Below are 22,858 nucleotides of genomic sequence, written 5' to 3'. Positions count from 1 at the left end.
CCTGCTCCACTAAATTGTGTATTGGGTGGATTGGAGGAAATGTTGTCTATCAGAACAAGTGGGAATCCAACACCAAAACTATCAGAACAAGTGGGAATCCAAAACAAAACACCATCTCACAGAAGCCTCAAACATATGGACCAGCAGTTTACATCACCCATTTCAACAGGATTCCTGAGAGAAAAAAACCCCAAACAACCCACAACCAGCATGCAGAATTCCATATGGACACTAATAAAGCAGCAGAAGACATAGTTACACCAGCTTGTATTTAAGCAAGAATATTGTAATATAAACAACTTTCAGCACCAAGTCCAATAAAATACAAGCTCAGACCTTAATATTTATTAAATTTGTTATACTTTTTCCCTACTTTTTCATTAAAATATGAAAAAAAGAAAACATACTTGTTTTAGACAAAGGAACATCTACCATATGCATTTTCAAAAATACTGTCATTTCCTAAAATATTTTAACCAAAAAAACTTGAAATACTCATGTGAATGAGTTCAATACCAAGTTACATACTTCTATCACTTTCCAAAGAATTATGCTTGTTTAGCATGAAAAAAAAAAAAAAAAAACAAAAAAAGAAAAAAAAGAAAAACCAGCAGTTACCTAGAATGAAATTCTGTCATGGTAAGCTCCATAAAAAGCCAGTGTTAACCTCCTTTCCTTTGCCTTACACAGAATTGCACATTAAATCAACATTAAAAAACAAAACTCCCCCCAAATAATCAACAAAAATAAAAAATCCAAACAAAACAAACCAAAACCAAACCCAAAAGAAACCCCAGTGAGGAAACAAACAAGAATTTCAAAGCAAGACTAATACTAAACAGTGATCACAGCACTTTCATAGTCATAGGTACACAAATGTTTTAGAAAAGTTACTTTTCTTTCTGTCTTACTGGATATATAAAAACTTCAAGATTATGCTTTAGCTTTTATGAGGAATATAAAACAGCAACCCCTAGTTTTGTATGCTTGTCTAAATGTAAATGTAATGGCATGAAACTATTACTGTTATGCATTTAAAGACATTTTCTAAACCATCCCAACTGTCAAATCAATCACTGTATTATTAATGTGGCATGTGCGATGTTTTTGAAAAGCTAAATATATCAAAAAAGTCTAAATTACTCTGTTTCACTGCTCATGGTTTTTATTATATATAATAGGTTTCAAGCTATTTCTAAGTATGAGCGTAAAGCTCTTTCAAGAAACACAACAAAGATGCTCTATATCTAAAGTTCCTGGAGCTGGCATTAATCTTGCATTTCAAGAAGCAGAAAAAGAAAAGCAGGCAGGTTAATTCCCTGTTGGTCAATCTTGCAGCCCCTGCCCACTGATTTGCCCGAAGCTCCTTCAAGTGCACAAGACTAAGCAGATACTGAGTATTGTCAAAGCTGAAAAATTCTTTTCCTTGTAGAAAACCACATTCAGTCCATTAGTAAAAAAGGACTTTTCCAGTGATTGGATTATCCACTGAATATATGATAAAAATCAAACAAGGAAAATATAGTTACTAAAATGCATTTTTTTTTAGCTGGATGAATAACATTAATTGCCTTGCTCACATTTTTCACTCAGCAGTCATTACTGGAAGGTTTTATTTTATAATTATAACTTTAATATTATAATTCAACATACTTGAAATACTAATTTCCTGCATTCTGACCCTTATGTCTTATTGCTTTTGTGCCAAATATACATTTGAAACTGGTATTAGATATGATAAATACATTTTTAAAAAGCAATTATATATTTCTCATTGTCAAAACCAGACACTAACTATTAAAAAGATTCAATACATTAAATGAAAAAAAAAAAAGGCAAAAACTAATTAAGAGTAGATGACATTCACAAAAAGAAAATAATTGTATGAAGACCTCAAAAAAGAAATTAACAAAATCATCCCATCTTTGATAGACTGATAGACTCATCTAGGATGAAAAGAAGTTACTGAAGAATTTAAGATGGGACCACGCAGTGTGATTCCATGCAATTAAGCCTACAATTATTGCCAAATGATTCTTTTCTGCTGATGATAAAAATGATCTAATAGTATTGGCAAAACACTTCACAACACTCAGGAGGTTAAAAACTTTAAGAAAAAAATCAGTCAGATTCTTCTTATATGTATTACTGACAAAAATAAAACCCCATGTTATGGCTTGTCACATTATTCAGTTATTTCTCAGTATGGCAAGATTTACATACAAACACAGCTCTACAGAACAGGAGGAGGTTTGAGTGCAGAGGTAATGAAATCTTTTTTTTCCTTTTGCATTTTCCCACAAACCTGAAGGTATGTGAATTAAAACACTAGAGCCGACAAACAAGTTTGGCAGACTTCGCATGAGGGATTAAAAGTGACTCACATGCTATTTCTGTCAGATGTACCTGAACACTTTACAGGTATTATTAAAATGAAAATTATTACATGTGAAATTCAAGACCCTGCTGGGAAAATATCAAGGTTGAAAACCTAATCTGGTGTTGCTCTGCAGTAGCATCAAAAACCCCTGGATGCCAAGTTACGTGGCAGTCAGTAGAAATAAGGGAGGGAACTTAGAAAGAAGAACCTGACCAGCTTTTCCTTCCCTCTCCTTTTTGGAAATAGTTTCTTTTGTGGGATTCCTTGAATACACTGATATTGCAATAATTAAAATGAAACTGGATAAAAATGAAGTTTGATTTGTAAACATAAATATGGCTAATTGCTTCTGTTTGGGTTTGTCAAATATTCTTCTTATATTTACAAGTCAGAGTAATAGTCAGAAAATGATTCTTCAAGCATCTGAAATTCTAGATGTTGTCCTAGAAGATGCAGAATCTTATTCCCAACCCACCTCAAGCAAGCTTCTGCATGGAGTCAGCATCTTGTGCCTTAAGCTATACAGCAAGCTGGAGTACATAACAACCAAAACCCCCAGTGGTGCTTTTGGTATATTTTAATTTTATGGGTTATATTGATCCATCCTTAGTTTTACCATAGATTTCTGACTTGTTTCACAACAGAGTAAGCAGAACAATGATGGTAATAATGGCATGAATTCTTTAAGTTTATGTAAGGGTAAGCACCAAGTAGGACTTTTAAATTTCATTACAAGCCATACAAAAAAGACATCATCATCAATTAAAAACCCCACATTATCTGTGGTCAAGGTGAAACAAAGGAAAGTAACTTGTAGAGTGTTTAATTCTAAACTATGAAATCTCTGCTTTCTCCAACACCATGCCTATACTATTCTTAATTAATTTATGTACAAGAAAATGTTTGAACAGGACAAACCATTTTCTTAAAAAATTTTAAGACAGTCCCCCACTGCTTACATGAAGTCACACACAAACTAACACCGAAGGTGATGCAGTAGCGATTCCTCCCCCTACCCCACTCCCCCTAAAAAGATGGCTCTTTCAATAATTATTTCTCTTGCCATAATTTCTCAAATAAAGTACCTTAGTTTACATACATCTTTTGACACTGTACTTTGTTCCCCTTTTTTCCATGGCGGAAAAAGGAATGCAGGGAAATAGTTGTTTGCTCTGTTTCCCTTATATGGGAGCAGAATTTTTTTATCAAGAGCCAATTTACCTCAGGGCCACCTCTCAGGTGGCCTAAATTCTGGATATTTGTCTCAGATAGTCATTCTGTGTTTCCTGAAGGGCTTCTGAATTTAACACTGCTGACACAAGCTCCTTTGAAGGAAAACCTCTAATACTGACAAGCAAGTCAATAATTGTTTCTGTTTACCATCTCAAGCACCCAACTCCTTTGAGGCTTACCCTGCACTCCAAAGCAGCTCTTTACCACATTTAAGGACCTATACATTGTTTTGAACCCATCTCAATCACCCTGTATGTGTGCACACCAATTTAATGAAAGCAACTTCAGAAGATGACACATTCCAGAGCTTAGCAGCTGCACTAAACAGCCAAGCAGTTTTTTAAGTGAGAACTGCCTTGTTTCTAACTACAAAATTCAGCACATTTTGACTACACTTAGGACTTAATTTTCCAATACACAGGACACACAACTCCTTTGGAAAATACACAACTAAGAATGCAGATAGAAATCTCTCTTCTTTAGGGCAAGATAAAAAGAAAAATATTTCACAAAGTGGCCAAGCACCATGACAGGGCATTCAGACCATGTTGTGTAATCTACATCCCTCAGTCACCAAAATTCCCCAAAAGGGTCATGAGAAGCCTGATTTTAACCTTATATTATGCCTGCTTTGAAGAGGACATTAAACAAGCTGTCCCTGACATGAGAATGCCGGGGAAGCTTTCCTAAGATCTTCCCAGTGAAAAAGTAATTACACAAAGCATTTATATCAAGCTCTGCTTCCAGTAAAACAATAGAAGATTTTGATTACAATTCCAGGAAATATCAGTATTTTCCAGAGCTTTATTTTGAACTACAGATCATATACTAAAACACTTCCTATTTGGAATGAAGAGATGTGCCCAATACTCCCTTGAAATGCTTTTCAGCCACAAGTCTGCTAAATGCCAGCCCTGCCACTCTCATAGAGCTGGCTGTAATTAAATAGACAATATAATAGCTGCCACTATTGTACACAAAGCATCCACTTGGAACCACACTAATAGAAAAAGCAGAACTCTATGTTCCAAACTGACCAGAAAACAAAATGTTTTATACTCTGCAATCTCCCAAAGTAATCTACATGTTAATTTTCTTAAAAGAGTCAAATTCCTTCCCAAACTAACATAGATGCTTTAAAGAAAAAAATCCAATCAAACAAACCAAAACCACAAGTCCCTTCTCTCCACTAAACAAAGGAAACAAACCTCTGATTAAATCTGCTTAATTTGTTTTTTTTCTTAATTTTCTAGTCTACTACACGTTCCTTGGGTCTCCAATTCTAGTCTCCAATTCTACTTTTTCAAGACTGCTTCAGAAGTACAAGGTTCTGTTAATTCTACTTTTGTACCTCGAAAACATAAGCATTTCTTTTCACTAAATCTGTCTTCTAAAAGCAAACTAATCTCTTGGCCGGTCAATGACCATGGTAATGCATTAGGAAAAAAAATTAAAATTAAAAAAATATGCTAATAGATAGCTTACATGACTTTCAGAATCAAATAATTCTATGCCTTTGGCATTTAGCTTTCTTAATATAAAACTTTAATAAATATTCCATAAGTAGAGAATTCCTATTCACAGACAGAAAAAGTATTACAGTTTAATTTTGCATTTTTCAAAGGCAAAAGAAGCTTGCCAAGAGCTGGTTAGCCAACAGACTTGGAGCCCTCTTCTTCCTCACACTGGCACTGCAGAATATTCTTGCATGCTCATATTCTTTCCTCATGGCAAGGGTTGCCTGACAGTGCTTTGCAGAGTGGAACAAACTATCAGAAGCAAGATGCTCCCCATTAAAAACTACAACTCTGCTTATTTTTGCTGCCCTCTATAAGCAAAACTGCATTGGAAATTCTAATAAGAAAGCAACTAGAAAGCAAAGTGGCATTTCACTGAAAGGTTCAAAAAGGCCAGCTCACATATTTAGACTGTTTAGGAATGGAATTGCTGCATGGTCAGCCCATAGAACTGCCAGGGTTTCAGCTACTGCCACTCACCAGGATTTTCAAATGACAGCCACAGGCCCACACTGATTTTTGTTGTTTGCTTTATCAGAGACCACCTACTCAAAACCAGCTCACTTTACAAGGAATTTTTTCATTATATTATTATTACTATTTTAGCCCCATATGAGGAGCTCCTGTAATAATTCATTCCCTTTCACTGAGGCAGTACTTTAATCCCAGCCCTACAGTTATCTTGAAATCTGTAAAGCACAACCCCAACTGGCACAAGTAAGCAGAGCTCTGCTCAGATTAACTAAAAAAATATTTTAGTGGTGCTTACAATATAATTTTTAAAATACTATCAGAAATGGCTTGAAATAGTTCAATAATTGAACAAAATAGTCTTTACAAAAATCAAATTAAATTAAACTCACTGCAGTGCTAAATGTCAAAGTGCATGGAGAAAAACAAAGTAGCAGGTAGCTAATTGAAATCTCTTATTATTACCTTGCAGGAAAGGAAGAGTTCCCAGCTATTTGCTTTATTCAGAGCAGAGTTACATTGATACACTATGAACTTCAGGGGTAATTCGACTTTCTTCAAATATGAAAACAAAAAATCCCATGAACATTAATGTCACCCCTTCCAGGAAGGTAAATAAATGCATGGTACTCAAGTTCTCCACAGAGAACATTGCCCAAGGGCACAGTGCTGAACCTGCCTGTGATCCTAGATCAGTCAGGGAAGGATGACAATCACCTGAATGAGATTCATTTCCGACCAAGGATCAAACAGAACTTCATAACTGAACTTCATAATTGAAATTAAGCTCCACGAGGTGCACTCGAGTTGGTCTTGCCAGGCTTTGTGTTCCCTGTTCAGAGGAACCAGCAGAGCCCAGAACACAAAATGAGAGAGAGGACAGAACTCCAGGTGTGGAAGGCCTGGCTTAGCCAGCAGCACATTCAGCTGATCCGGCTTCAGAAGGATCAATATCCTCAGAACCTGATTCTATAGAATTGCCCTGTGTGCATGGAATCTGTACCTTCTTTAACTCCAGCTCAAAACTCTGCTACTCCCCAGATGGCTCAGAATTGAAATGATCTCCCCTTCCTTCCCAAATGAAGATATCTGTGAAGCCCTCTGTATTGTAAACTACCTCAAATACTAAGTACAGTCCCAATGCCACTGTAAGTAGGAATTAGCCCTGAAACAGGGACAACACATCCAGCTGTGGACACTGCAGCTCCAAAGGAGTCTCCCAGGACATTGCTGCCGTATGTGGCACCAAACCATCTAATTTAAGATTCATGTATTCTTTTTAGATTTAATTGATACACTGCCAACTAATTGATCTTTAGCAAACCTTATACATTAAGCAATGCAAAGTAGCACAGAAACACGCACAGAGGTCAGGTAACTTGAAAGACTCAATATGAAATATTTTTTGTGATATACAGCATATTTATGGTATGCAACATCTGCAGAGACCTGCATATATAAAAAGTGTAAGTATTTTCCTACAATGCAGATCTGAAAAAAGCTTGAAATAATAGAGGAAAGGCATTAAATCTAAAAGCAGGGAGGGAAAGAGAGAAAAGCATTACTTGCAAGAGCAATTTTGGAACAAGGTATCTTTAGAGCTCACTGGTTAGAGGCTTTGATGGCCCTAGATAATCTTTAACCCTCAAAGGTACACAAGAATAAAACTTCACTAAACTTCCAAGAGCAAATATATCCTAATCTAATTATTCTGGGTGCGTTCATAAAATTCTTATGCAGCCAAGAGCTTAAAATATTTTGTGTTTGTGGCAGCAGATGGGCTCTATTTCTTGATAAATTTGGTTCGGATGAGAGATAATGTCTAAAACTAGAACATTACAACACATACCTTTAAATGTAAAAATGTGAGATGACCTTTTATATGTCATGTCTGCACAATACACTGTCAAGTTGTTAAAAAAGAGATGCAGAATACAGGGAATAGGGTAAAAAGTAAACCAAAGGCACACTGGTTTTCTTAACACTTATAAAAGATACACACATTAATTTTGAGATTCTGTGTCCACAGCAAGAAGTAACTTTCTATAGCATAAAACTTTGGTAAAAATCCATAGAGATACTATAGGTTTTTACAATAAAAAAAAAAATGTGGCCAATAATGCAAAATTTTTGCAAAACACATATTTTTATTTTAAATCAGAACTCAATTTATACCACTGATACATATAAATTATGTAAGTGAACAGTGATTCTTGCAGTATGCTAATAAATATAATTTGAAACTCTGCTCAAGAAGTAGGAACTGCCAATAAAACCTATCTCCAAACTGTATCACCTCCAAAAAGAAGAAATTATCTGTATGGAAGAACACTACCTACATGCTCTTGCTTTTCTTCATGTGGCATAAGGAGAGTTTTTTAGGCTGTAGAGTTGTCAAAAATTTAATTTGTGACTGAAAAACTAAATTAATTCCTGAAGAGGCAGTGGAGAAGACATACAGACTGTAGAAGATAGTGGCTGTTAAACTACAGAATTCTTGACTTTCTGGAACGATCCTACACATTGGAAAAGTTAGATGTGCTGTCTATCACATCCTGCTTCCCCTGTGGCATAATTTTTTGCTCCCTGTAACCAAGTTACAAGGAACTCTACAGCAAATCAAACTTCTTGCTATTCAAGGCGTAAAATAAAATAAAAATCTCCACAATGACTAGCAATGCCAAAGCTACAAGAAACAAATGCCCCCAGGCAACAAAGTCACAGCTCATTTTTTACCAGCACAGAACAAGCTAATAGTGTCTAAAAGGAAGCCAACAGTCCATCAGAATTGCTGCTCTCAGCAGATGAGTGTGCTCACATCCATGGCTGGGCAGCTGCCTCTGAGACACACTGAATTTAACCAGAATCAGCACACAGAAGCTTGATTTTAATCCATTTAAAAATGCAAGGCTGCTGCACAACTGTAGCAGTGTCCTTGCCACATGGTTCAACAGAGGAATAAATTGAGTCAAGTCTGGTAATAAAATGCAAAGTGTGAAGTAGAAGTTACAATTTACTGATATTTATTGCTTAACATATCTTCTTCTTGAAGCAAAAGTGTTTTCATTTTGAGTTAGTGGTGTGTTCAGCAGAATTTCAACAGGGTACTTTTAACTTTGGGAACTAGAATGAGGCAGTCCTCACTAATTACTATGTGCAGATTTGAGTAAGAATGTAACCACACAAGCCACTGCCCCTCAGAAACCCCAGGCCACACAGTGTCACAGCCCATGCTGATAATATAAGTGTGCAATTCTCTTCATCCAGTTCTCTGTTAAGTCATCATCTACCTTTGCTAAATTCACCCTCAGCAATTTCAAGCCAGCTTGGCTGATTTTGAACAGATAGGATTTTTCACACATTGCACCACATCATCTTAATAACTACAGCCTCCAAACAAAGAGGTTTTTCACCTCAGGTGTTTTCAAAACACCTGGATGATCAAGCCCAAAGTAACTAAGAAAGACTAAAAATCAAACATTCACAGATATTCACAGAATCATAATCTGGGCAGCAACTCTAACTCAGTAGTTCAGACTCCATGAGCTCATAACCCGAGGTGATGGTAAGCCCTCTGACAGTCACACTGAAACACAAAATACAGAAGGGAAGGTTTGCTCCCTTTAACCTGAATGAAATGCAAGCACTGAAAAAAACTGATTGTTTGAAATACGACAGCATATGAAACACTGCAGTCAAATCACAGCAACAAAATCTCAGAGAAAAGGCTGTCCTGCAGTGGTGAAGCTCTGCAAGGCAAGGAGAAGACATCAGCCTCAGTGTCACTGCTGAATTCACAGGTTTCCATTGTCTAAGATCAGTAAATCAAAGTACAGGCAAGAGATGTCAGCCACTGAAAGCCATGCAGGTCTCCAGCAGGAGAGGCGAGTGCAGGCTCCGCTCTGTTAATGAAGCTGGGTGTTGATGCCTCCCTTAAGTAAGCAGAAGAAATCAATATAACTGAATTTTGTAGCTATTTCTGTGCTCTTAGCAATGAATCTGCTTGTGCTAGGGGCTTTCACATGGGGGATTACTGGAATTTAAACAGAAACCTTTTATTCATGAAATAAATGGATAAGTGTTGAAATTATAACAGAAACCTTCAAGGTTGAGACCTAATAGTATGTCTGGAAGGAGCCCTTATCTTTTACAGTATGAAGTAAGTCTAAATTAAAATGATTCTATAGTTCAGGCAGCTCAAATCAAGTACCAAAGAAAATTGATCCCTCCTCCAATTTGCAGTAATTCAGATCAATGCCAGCAGATAAAAGCCCAAACATGCTTTCTACTGAATAAAGCACCATGGGCCAGGAGGACTGAAATGCATCATGCCTGACACCTCAGCCTCTGATGAAAAGGTGGATTCTTGCACAAGATATTCTCTTGACCCTTCACATTACTTGTACATGGCTGAAAATACAAGGCACCTAACCTATTATTTCATCTCCAGAACTGTTTATGTGCTCTCAAAGAGAGGCAGGCACTTACCCAGCAGAGGCAAATTACCAGGCAGCAACAGATACAATACTGCACAGACACACAACAAGCTGGCACACAGCCCAGAACCCTACAGAGAAAATAATAGTTTTGGGTCTAAAAGCCTCAGAAGACCATCAGGGTTTTGCACCAAAGAACAGCAACAGGAAACTAACTGTTCTGTAGCCTTGAACTTTTATTTGGCAGCGGAGGCTGGCTTACAGGTTACAAATTACACATTACACATTTATAACAGTTTATTAAAATTTGCCTACAAAATAATGAATGTAAATTCTTAAACTCTCCTGCTTATCCAAACAGCAGGTTCAAGCTCAGCCCTTGTAAATGGCATCATTTGCTTCTCTTACACAGTATGTACCACACAGGCTGGAAGCTGGGACTGAGGTATTCCAGGGATTAAAGAAAGCCTGTGATGTTCAGACAGAGCTCTTGGCCACCATGGGTGACAATTTATTAGTTCTGTTGGTAAGGGAACACAGAAGAGTGTTCTGATAAAAATGTTGTGTACATCAATAGAGAGTCAAAACAGAATCGTGTGTGATTCACGTTTTGTTTAACACACGAGGAAAGCTCCCCAGGATGGAATTTTCCACGTGGGGCACTGCCTGCAGCTTCATATGCATTTGGAAATGATTATTTTTTCCTTAATGCAAGAAACACAAACAAAACCCATGTGTGTGATACAGACCATGGAAAAATATGGGATTTTTATCATTTTTTTTGTTTACTGTAGACATTTCTACTGCTGACTTAACAGGACTGTCATAGCCTGATTATCCAGAAACATGGACATTTGCCTTTAAGGGAGCTGAGGGCTTTTTTCCAGAAAGTTAAAAAAAAAAAATCATAAAATATGCATAGGCTCACACACAATTTATATATATATATATATATATATGTTGTGTTGTATACAGGAATGCAAAAAAACAAAAAATTCCAGAGATAGACCAGGATGACTTAAACCTTAGTACAGGAAATAACACAAAGGATTTCCTCTCTTAGTATTTCACGTAATTGACTTCTTTCAGCAGTACATCCAAGCAAGAACTGTTTGTGCAATAACAACCATGTTCAAAATTCAGGCACAGGTTCATATCGTTTATATCTGATACCTGAAGTCCATTTTCCATAAGTTAAAAAAAAAAAAAATATGTCAAGAAATCATTCCTGCCAAAATCCTCAGTACTACATGCAGCAGCAACGTACCTGGTTATCACATAGAGCATGACTAACAAAATAATGCATTTTCAAAAAAGGGAAGAAACTCCCACCACTGAACTGGACAACAATATGAGAGAGGAAAAAAGAATTTTTTGAAACTGGGAGTATTTTCCACATTAAAAGGCCTCACCCCTTGATTATCTCATATAGTGCAATGTCTAATTGAATTTATAAAAGTCAATTCCGTGGAGAAAAATGAAAATTTATTGATGTAAATAAAACTTCTGACAAAGGTTTGTAAAGACTATTGCTAAACACACCCTAGAAAGAAGACACTGGTGAGATGAAGATCATTACAATTGCCAGAGTGACATTTCAAACAAGTGTGTGAAAAAGCTGAGGCTGCACACAGTGCACTGAACATGCAGCACTCCCCAGACCTGATCTTTAGCCAAAAGGAAGAGATGTGAAAACAGCTACATACCTAAAACTACACATACACAAAACCTCACAATTCAGTTGTGGAGGACCTGGGGATTTAGACTGTCACCTGCTGTCCCTGGAGAACATAAATATACTCACATAACCTAAGTTAAAGCCTATGATTTCTTTGAAACAAGCTAGAACTAACTTTGTTAGTATACTTAATTTCAAATTAAATGTTGCCTAAATGTCACCATGTGGTGATGACACTGTCATAAATGCAAAAATGCTATAATTAAAAAAAAAAACCTCAAAATTAGGAACAAATTGAAACCATAAATTCACTTTATGAAGTCTATATGTTCTTTTCACAGTAAATCTAATTAAATGTGTAACTGCAACCACCATTATCACAGAGCATAATTCACCTAAAAAGAAAAAAAAATATAATGCTTTTAAATTTAGACCCTGAATAATGAACAAGGTGGTTGCTTCTCTTTAATGAAGAGCTTTAAGAGCTACTTTAAGAGCTTGAAGAGCTACTTTAATGAAGCAGCTTCTCTGCTATTAAAAGCAGAGGTGTATTTTCCTGAAGTGAACATGGTCAAAGGTGGCTGGTACAGGTCTGGCCACACACAGCTGTCCTAGAGCAAGAAAGTGAACACCAAAACATCAGAAGCTGTATTTATCTTGCAGGGAACTGCTGCTCCTTTATGAGTTTCTTCTGGGAGATTCACCTGATCAAATACACTCAAATCATTTGTGATGGAACTGAGCAGCAAGGCAGAAATTTTGTATTACTGCTCTTTTTGTTCTTTATAAAAAGACTGGGGAAAATGTGGGAATTAGTATCTGTTAGATAGTAATTCCCATCCTTTAATCTTTTCAGTGACTATTATGCATAATATTGACTTTCATATAAATATTCAGCTGCTCTGGACACTCATTGCATAAGAGTAGCAATATATAATGGCATCTGTTGTCTCAGAGGACACCAAGCTTTTGCCAGTTGTGATCAAAGTAGGTTTATAATCCTACCCATTTCTTTCCAAAAAAAGAGAAAAAAGGTAACCCTCCTTCCCCCAAGCTAAACCTCCAGCACCAAAAAGTAACAAAAAAGTTTTGGCAAAGTGGAAAGAGATTATAGACCTGCATCCCTCTTCCAACCTTGACTCTTCTGATATTTCTTCCATCACTCATGCAAAGGAAATTGATGAAATTTTATCCTATCAAGTAATAAAAACCTACGGTTTCTTAAAATATCTTATGAGGAAAGGATTATGTTGGACATCATGAGTAAATACTCTTCTACAAAATAACATATTTGTTGTAAACCCAGCATAGATAGGAAGCTGTGCAGGCTCTAAAAAATTCCTCATTTCCATGAGGATCAGGGGCCTTTATGAAAAAACTCTCCACTGCTCCAAAATAAAATGGGTCTGAGAAGGTGTTGGATTCAGTCAAGTACAGAAGAGCACAACTACCTTTACATGGTAGTTTGAGTGATACAAGACAAGCCACCTGTAGGAACTTACACAAATCATCAAATGATTTGCATTTTCCATTTTTCTTAAGTACTTGTCCTGTAAACATCAGATGATCTCATCTATCATACTGAGACATCTTAGCTTAATAATTTCTGGACTATAGAACAGAAATTTCTAAAATTCATTTTAGATTATAAAGAATTAGAACTTGATTTCAAATACATTTACTAGCATTTCGTTCTGTTTCTTTTCTTGAAACCCCAGTAGTATTTCACAAAGAAAGAGTAATAGTAAGAGGTTAAATTAGCAATAAAGGCTAGATTTCTTTAGAAACCAGAGCAGGAAATAAAACCCAGGAGTCCTACATGCTCATCAGTAGTCAATGTGCCTGACTGCTCAAAGCATAACAAGGGAAAAAAAAAATCAAAGTAAATGTAAATTACTTTGCCTCAAATTAGATACACATACTATATTTTTTTTTTCCAAGACAGGAAATAGAAAAAATAATGAAGTTTCTTTTCAACAAACTCAACAGCACTACCCCTGGATGACACTATCTCCCTGTACTCCTCTTCACATGTGTTTTCTACATAGACACAACTCTATATCAGAAATAGCAGCTGAATATAATGTCAAATGTTTGCTCTCAGTTTTCTTTCCCATCATACTATACCCAGATGAAATATGTATACACACAGAAAGGTATCTTGGGTAAATAAATTTATATCTTGTATCAAATAACTACTGAGCATAAAAATACCACACAGAGTGGTTTTCTATCTTTTAGGTTCAAAGAGAAATTTGTTCCATTTTAAAACACTGCTGAATTTTACAATACTACTCCCACCAGGAGCACAAGCACAGTCCTAATTCTCACATGGGCATCATGTTCTTTGTGCTCACTTGCTTGTTTTCCTGAAGAAAAACTATCATCTTTAATTTGTCCTTAAGAACCTAAAACTAATCTCAGTACCTTACATGGAAAGCTGCTCAATGGGAGTCTCCTCCACTCCTATTTTAAGTGTTAGGTTTGAATTTACGCAAATATTAAAAATTGTTTTCTTGTTATTGGAAATAGTTTTTCGTGACCAAAAGCTTGTCTAGGCTTCTTTTGACCTAAAAGTCACAGATTAAACAACTAATAGGTAAAAGCAGATTAGATGCACTCCACCTACCTTGCTAATTGACAGACCTGGATTTGGGATTGAGAATGCAATGGTCAAATCCCTTGTTATCCTCTCACAGCATTTGGCTTTAAAGCCAGATTACCTGATTTGTATCTAAAGGAACAACATTGATATCAATCTATTTATTATAAGGTTTATTTATGTTTCCCTGGGAGATTCACATGGGGCTGTTAAGGAAATAGAGTTGGGAAGCATTAAAGCAGTATGATTTTGGAATCAGTAATTGAAACTACATAATAGCAATTTATACGGAGGAATTATTTAATTTTACAAACATAACAAAAATAGCAGAAAATATCCTTAGGCAAAGGGAGAACTTATTTGACTGCAGAAGAAAGGACAGAACAAACTGTACAAGTTCCCCAGAAAAAAACTCTGCTGCCAAGGAAAAGCTACAAACTGGTTTTGACACCTCATAACACTTCCCTCATACCTCTACTTTTTACAACAAATTATTTTTCCAGTCTCTAGAGACAAGCTATTGAATATAGACAGGGCCAAGCCTACTTGTACAGCAACCTTTCTCTCCCAAACTAGAAACCTGATGTGTGATCCTTCTACAATTTCAAATGTAGAAACTGTTCTGCTACTCATTTATGGGAAATGGAAGCCTTTAATGTTTGTAGGGGAATGCCACAGCATGCACTGGCCATGAGTGCTGAGAACTTCTTGTGAACACACGTGCACAAAAAGACTAATATTGCTTTGTGAGAGACAGAGATTAAATTTGTTCATGACCTGAAAACCAGCTACTGTTAGTTCAACATTTCATTTCTTCATGAAGACAATGAACTTTTTTTTTAAAACTACTGAAAACGTTCCTTTCTTCTCATGTAGAAGCTTCAATCTAATTGAATTTAGATAAATGGATAAACTTGTTCTCTGCTGTAGTGTGAAACCCTGACACAGCACCACTACTGCTCAACCCTCTTTTTTTATTCTTTTGTATTAATGAAGACCAAGTAATCCTACAATCTGAAGAGAAGTTTTGAAAGGATATTTTCACTACTGCCCACATTTTGTATGAACACTTGCTAGCTTTGTCAATTTTTCAGATAAAATCTGAGAGATAAAACTCAAAAAAGGATGTAAATACCTATCTATAAAATATATTCATGCCCAGGCTCACAATATTCTGGCTAAATTGATATGCAATTTCCACTTCTATTTCTTTTTGCTTTTTAAAGAAAATCATGAAGTTCATCCTTTTCTAAAGTTCACTATATCCATGTGTTAACACAGGTAATTCCCAATGGACCTGAGATCTTATTAGCAGTTGTTTAAATACTTATTCAACAAACTGCATACACTTACTGAAGAGTTCTCTAACTGGCAATTGGATTTTTGTCTCTCAGTCTATTAATTGCAGAAAACCACTGCAGTTATGAAGATTAATGAAAAAAAGGGGGTTAGAAAATTCTTGGTATCAAACATATATGGCTGTGTATCACTGGCACATTGAGCCTCAGAGATTATTTGACAAGGCGAGATAATAAAATAACTTTTATTATTTGCTGATAATGAGGGCTGCTTGAGAAGGGTAGGAAAATCACACAATTTCCAGTAACGTGTGCAAAATTACCTTCCAAGCCACATTTGTTAATACCATTCCAGAGAGAAGATGGAATACTTCTCAACAGATAGGAAAAACTGTAGGAACAACCTCACATCAGAAACCTGAAGGCTATTTTCACACATAGAAATTCAGCAAAACACAAATACTAACTTTGTGTGCCTTGGTTTTTAATGTACATTGCTGGTATTTTTCTAAGTACAAATATTTAAAGTTACAAAGATACAAAACTAATGGGACACCAAAAGTAAGGGGAAAGGATAGAATTTTTGTTATTTCAACTTCAATTTTTAAAGTCCCTTTTGCTCTAATTAACATTATTGTCCTTTAAAATATAGATTCTAAATGAAACCCAAACTAAATTTTAAATACACAAGAACACATTGATGTGCATATTGAGAGTAAATTAACAAAAGATATTGGATAAGTGGTCATAAAATCAGTAATATAAAGAAAAAATTCACTTCAGGGTTTGCAAATTCCTCCCTAAAATTTCTGCTTTGTTTCACCAGTTATTTATCTGTCCTTATTTTTTATAAATAACATGCTTGGGAAAGAGGTACCTTGTTTTGTTCTGGCAAGGAAGATGGGAAGAATTTAGCAGCACAAGCTCCATGCTAGGATTATCGCAAAGCATTAATTTGGCAAAAACAGCTCACAATAAAATCACAAACTATTTATTCTGCTATATAAAGATAGAATTTTAAAAAATGTGAACAAGAAGTTCTTTAAAGGACAGTTTCACTGACAGAAGCAAGAGGTCACACGATCCCTTTATAGGTACAACCACATGATCCCTTTATAGGTAGAATTCTAGGCTATGAAGTCACATGCATCTTTGTCACTCGTTTTGAGCTTTGTTTTGAGCTTTGTTACAAAGTCAGGAAGACACACACTGAACCCTCCAGTGAGTTTATGACTGATTTGTTTCATTTGGACAAATTTGTGTCTCAGAAAAGAAATTATGCTAACTCCTTGGTTGGATAGAATTGTTGCAAAAATCAGATAAATGGAAATAAGTTGCATTTACTTCCATTCTGGTTTCATTCAAATCTGAAATTCTGTAAAAAAAAAAATCATATGGATGAGGTGCTTTATAATACATAAATAATCATACAGTACAAAACTAAGAGCCTTATTATTAACCCACAAAGCCCTGGTGACACTGATCCTACACATATCAGCTGTTTTCCACCCTGAATTTAGTTACAAGCTGCACAGGGACCCCAAGTCCTTCCAGCCAACCACAAGGACCACAAGCTTCTCCCACTTCACCTTCCAGTCAGCTGGGACCTCCCCAGTTAATCAGGATTGCTGGCAAATTTGAAAACTTTTGTCTTAGTTAATAGTTTTATGCCTCTGTGGGTATCTTGAAAGCAGAATTTATGGGATAAGCAAATAGTCTACAAGGGTGTTACAATTTACAGCACGTGCAGAAATCTTGCTCAGTTTCAGATCTCAGTAGCTGTGAATCAGACATTAAATTACTTCCAGTCAAAACCAAACACTGGGTACTCAGAGGAGCCTTTCAATATAAGCCAAGTGACTAAAGCAATTCAAACTGTGTGCTGACCATCTGGAAACACAGGCAAACGCAATTCACACTTATTCTATACTGTCCTAAAAATAGGCCTTGAAATTAACTCAATGTATCAATGGGTTAGATTTTCAAGCTCCCTTACTTTCACACTCAAATTAAAAAGCAATCAGATTTTACTCTAATAAATTTACGTTCTCAACAGAAATAGTCTATTTAACTCGTTCAAGCAAGACATGAAACACTATCATAAACTAATAATTATGGCAAAAATCAAGGCTAAAGATTTGTAAAACTATGGCCTCCAATAAAGTTCTCTGTGCTACTCTTTAGTGCCTTTTGGGCAGCACCATCCTGACACCTTTTCAGGGCTAGACCAGACACTTTTTTCAAATGCTGCCCAGACCCACAAACTTCGCAACAAAACAAGGACATCCAAAGCAAATTCTAAAGCCAGCTGTCAAAAAGATTCGAAAAATGATAAACTATGAAGAAAGTTGCTTTATTCGGTGAGCAGATATTCCCAATCAGGAGCAGATCCGTTCATTACACAGAACCAGCATTGTTCTGCCTGTTTGATGCAGCCAGAATTGTTCTTGAAAACATCTATGAGAGTTTTATGGGTATCTGTTGTGTTCTCTTTTGTCCTGCAATGAAGATCTGTGTGCAGGTCATGTTTTACTGCTTCAGGGTTATCTGTTTTCTTATTGATTGAAAATTAAAATAGTAATTTATGCTTCCATACAGGACCACTGCAATGTTTTATTTCATTGATTTTGTGGCAGTTCTTTGCATGCATTTAACAGCTTATGCGAAACCCTGACAGCAAGGTCACATTTCAAACAAGCCATTCCCAATTCTGCTCTCTTCAGCTCCCCACAAAGCCAAATCATTAGCTTCTAATTAAATTTTGTACATTTGGGGGTTTTATAATCTTTAAACATTCTTAAATATCAAGTCAAAATTTCTCTTTGTCCTCTGGTGTGTGCCCTGCTTCCCTCACACACCCAAGCCCAGCAAAGCTTTTCTTTAAAGGATTCCCCCATTGATTGAGTGATATTTTTTCCCTTCTAAGCTTTTAGCTGCTGTTAACCTTATGTGTCAGACCAACAATTTGTTACAATTAGGCTGACAAACACTCAGCTTTTAACTTCACTCTCAGAGCTCATTTATTTGATCTAATGTAAGCTTAATTACCTGAGTTGCTAATTCTGTTAAAAAGCAAAACAAAAAAAACACCAACCCTGAAGTATTTTACCTGCCATGAAAAATCTTCCAAAAGTACATTGTGATAGCCTGATAATTGACAAGGCTTTGATTCTTCTGAGCATGTACTGATTTTGGACTCACAGGACCAAGATTAAATGATTATCTTTTCAATAGCACAGAGGGTCCTTGCAGGGCCCATCCCCTGCAAATGGATTGGACAAATCCATCTAGGAAAAGAAAAGCATGAGTGTAAATAGTAAATAGCATGTGTGGAGTGAGCACAGGGAATTGTCTGCAGGAGGTTCACCTAAAACTGAACATGTCAAGAGGAGCTCCTCTGAGCCCCTCTGTTCAGAAGGCAGCTGTGTGACACATAAACGCACATGCACAGACACTGCACTTAGCCAGCGATCTGTCACAAGGTCTGCTTTAGCATTTTTCCTATTGCTAAGAAAAAATATAATATTAAAACATTTGCCATGTGCAAAACTAAATGGAAAACCTAATCTTTCTTCATGATAAGACATTCAGTAATTACTGAAATTATGTCACTTCGCTATAGAGTTTGGAGTCTGAAATTTAGGAATTACTTTTCACATAAGGAGCTCTGGAGAGAGAAAGTGTGGTAAAAAAGAGTAATCTAATCACTTTTGGATGACTATAGAGCTATTGGATGAAGTTTTCTCCAACATATGAGATCTTGTTGCTGCTCCACATATGTACTTCAGAAAAGGGAAATGCTCTTATATGCAATATATTTTCATACCGTGTTTTTCATTGGACTTTTATTGCTTATAATTTACTGTTTCTTTATGCTATCTACATAAATGCTAAACCAGCAGAAACTTATTGCTATGCATTGTATCCAAGTTCTGCACCTCAGAACACAGCAGCCAATTTTTGAAAGCTAGTAAGTACTATAACATTTAACACCAGATCAAGAAAAATGCCCTCCTTGAGTCTGTCTTTGTCACAGTTTGTTAATTCCTGAACTTTTAAAAACTTTAACAAATATAATTTATCCTATTGGATCATTCATACTGTGAAGCCCACTCCAGTGAAGTTTTTTTGATGGTTTCAGGAGATCAGGGGACATGATACAGACAAATGTGCTGAATTACTGTTTTGGCTCTTAATTGCTGAAGATAAACTTACTTTCCTTGTCTGTTTTGAAACATGAACTGAGGTTATAGGATTGCTGCTCAGATAGTATTTGCTGTTTTAACAGCAGTAATTACTATGTTTATTCAGGAGGGCATATCAACAGAGATGATATCTCAAGACTTCATTACTGGGAGTCCAAAGAACATCCTCAAAGTGCATTTTCCACTGGATGGCTCTTTGCAGCTCTGCAGGAGTCTCTGTCCTGCTCACAGCAAGCTTCTCTCTAGTCAAATGACTGAAAATAAAAATGCTATTTTCCTTTACATTAACAATTGCTCTTGTACTTGACGTGGATTTGAGTTTTCTATAAAATATGTCAGTCACCTGCTCTCTCCATGGACTTCCAAGAAAGTCAATATCATAGTTAAATTTAAGACTAATATATTTAACTTTATTTTAAATAATTGATATATTTAATGGGTTTACATAACAGCATTTACAGTTTCCTGTTCTATATATATTCTTCACTTCATGCTTTCAGTCACTGGTTGCACCCAATATTTATGGGTCATAGTTCTAATTGTTATTTCAAATAAATGTTCTATTGCTGAAATAACATCTAAACTAAAGACTTTGCACAATGATATGGAATTGTGTATTTGTGTAAAAATCAAGGTCCACACTTTGAAATTCCTTTGCAGATACAAATGTAAGCTAAAACATAGAATCATATGCAATATCTTAAATTAAAGAGGGAAGAGAAAGAGGTGAGGAGATAAGTTCACTAATTCATAATGATTTGTCACAGGGAATATAAAGAGCTATTATTTAATTACAATAAAACCCAAAAAGCCCATTTGCAAGTAATGAATAGTTGCAGTAGTAATTAGTAAGTGTTGACAGCAGCAGAAAGCAAACATTTAATAAATATTGGGTTGTACCGGTTTGTGTGCCTGGTTTTATAAGAGGCACCGACACTGAGTAGTTACTGGTGGATCTGTTCATGGCTGCAGAATTACACCCTCATTACTGCATCACAATGCCACATGTAAGGGAAAACATTCCATGCACAGAACTTGGGAATGTGGAACCCTGGTGCCTGAACTGAACTAAGTACTCATGTTCCTGGTATAGCAAATCCATGTGGGGCTAGATGGAATATGAGTTTGTGGATGTTCTTAGCACTACTGACCCAGGATTAACCAGCACTGCCATGCAGTACCTTCACTGATCAACAAAACCTTTTAGATGGACTGATCCCAATGATAACAAAAAACCTTGACAAAAAAACCCTCAGGCTTAAAAGAGGCTATAAATAAGCCATTTCCCTGTTTACATTTGTTTGTTCTTAAGACCAGATCCTAAAAGAGACAAATGCAAAAGCAGAAAATTGATTTGGTGTTTGTTTATATCCATAAAGGATGCTTTTTTTGCTTGATCGTATCTAAGACAACAAAATGGCAATCACAAAGGATTCAGTTCCAGCAAGAGGTAAAAAAAGATAATATCTGTAAACAGAAGTATCTATAAAATCTGAAGTCAAGAGACAATGCAGTCTTCAGTCATGAAGATTTACATCTGACCTTGCTGGTTTGACAGATTGCTTTATAAGGTTAGGAAAAGGAAACTAATAGATAAATGGGAACAGGCTGCAAGACCAACTCCCAAAATATTAGCATCCAAGATAAGATTGTAGGCAAAATTTCAGCGAGTGATACATATAGAATCTATTCCATTAAAAGCCATTTCTCATTACTTACTTAGCTACTGCTGTGATTAGATAGTATTTAAGACACTGATCAGGCTCAGATTAATGTAACGTCAGAGGAAACTGCAGCAACCTGCAGTGCAGCATGTGCCTTCCCCCTGGTGTGACAACACAGACCAGACAGCTCCCCCAGCAGACCTGCACAGCCATCACTCCTTAACAACCAACATCCAGCTCACCACAAGACAAAGCCCTACCTCGTAAGGATTTATCAGGTCAAACTGCAGATAATAAGCTTGGCTGCCAAAAAGTATATTGGATGGCTCCTCCTAATTTTGTCCATCAGACACAACTGAAATATGTTTCAATCATCAATTTTCAACACTATTGTGTTGGTTAATAAGCCTACTTCACAAAGTCACTGGAGTTGTGTGTTTGAGAGGCAATAATACAAAATATTCTATTTTATAAGGAAGTTGTTATGGCATAAAGATATTCTAAGCACACAGAGAAGTCAAAGACAGGTTGAAATGTATGGAAATCTCTGACTGTGACAGTGTTTTTTTGATCTACAAATTCCCTGAGATCAAGATGTCCCCATGGCAAGTGCAAACTTCTACCAGAAGGGGTTCAAAGTCTCAGATTTACTGCAGTCTAAATACCAAGACAGGCAAAAAGGCAAAACAACTGCTTCAAATGAACTTTGACTCTGCATTCAAAGAGGACAGACAGAAAGTATAGATGTCAGCTGGTCAATAATCATTAGGGGTTAAAAGCTGTTGCCTATTTTAGGAGCAGATGACTATTCCTGAAAAGCCCAGAATTAAGTCACTGCTAAAAAGAAGCAAGCAAACCAGTGAGATTTAATACATATCACAGATTCTTCCAACAGATATCCCAGGAATGTACCTCTGGATTTTGACTAAAGATCAAGAATTCTCCAGCACAATGAAACAGTGTGTTTCAGTCAACTCCAGTGTCAACTCCAGAAACTCCTCCTAAGAAAATGGATATACTTTCATTTTTACACTTGTACACCTTTTTAAAAGAAATAGCAATCCAGTACCTAATTATCATAAAGCATAACACAGTTCCTATTAGCTACATACAAACTACCTAATCATTTTAGGACTCATAATTGTAAATTTTTCATATGACTATTAGATCTCCCTGTTATTCCAGCTGAGTATAAATGGAAAGGAGAATAGCACTTGCATATCCAGGCTTTTTGGATGATAATAAAGATATTTATTGACACTTTTGTGTAACAGAAATATAATGAAAACTAACATCTATGCTCTAAGGATGATGCTAAACAAAAAATGTCAATCTCCTTACTCCCCACAGAACACTAATAAAGCATTAAAGAGA

At 36.1% G+C, this 22,858-nt stretch overlaps 1 protein-coding gene and 1 long non-coding RNA gene across 4 annotated transcripts in view; both read right to left on the bottom strand.

The window, feature by feature from the left end:
- The window catches only part of NRG3 (neuregulin 3), a 344,543-nt gene that overhangs the window by 168,436 nt on the left and 153,249 nt on the right, over positions 1 to 22,858 (bottom strand). The gene's annotated exons all lie outside the window — the stretch shown is intronic.
- Positions 16,858 to 22,776, bottom strand: LOC128791642 (uncharacterized). 2 transcript variants are annotated; one of them, XR_008432102.1, is made up of 3 exons: positions 21,540 to 22,776; positions 18,725 to 18,902; positions 16,858 to 16,990 (listed from the first exon to the last, which is right to left on the bottom strand). It is a non-coding gene; the product is annotated as an uncharacterized LOC128791642 (long non-coding RNA). The 2 variants fall into 2 exon arrangements; XR_008432101.1 differs by lacking the exon at positions 16,858 to 16,990 and adding an exon at positions 17,973 to 18,113 and having other exon boundaries at positions 21,540 to 22,775.

This window comes from Vidua chalybeata, chromosome 8 (assembly GCF_026979565.1).
Source record: "Vidua chalybeata isolate OUT-0048 chromosome 8, bVidCha1 merged haplotype, whole genome shotgun sequence".
Lineage (NCBI taxonomy): Eukaryota > Metazoa > Chordata > Aves > Passeriformes > Viduidae > Vidua > Vidua chalybeata.
Note: the sequence above shows the minus strand (reverse complement) of the source record. Positions and strands in the feature narration are given on the sequence as shown.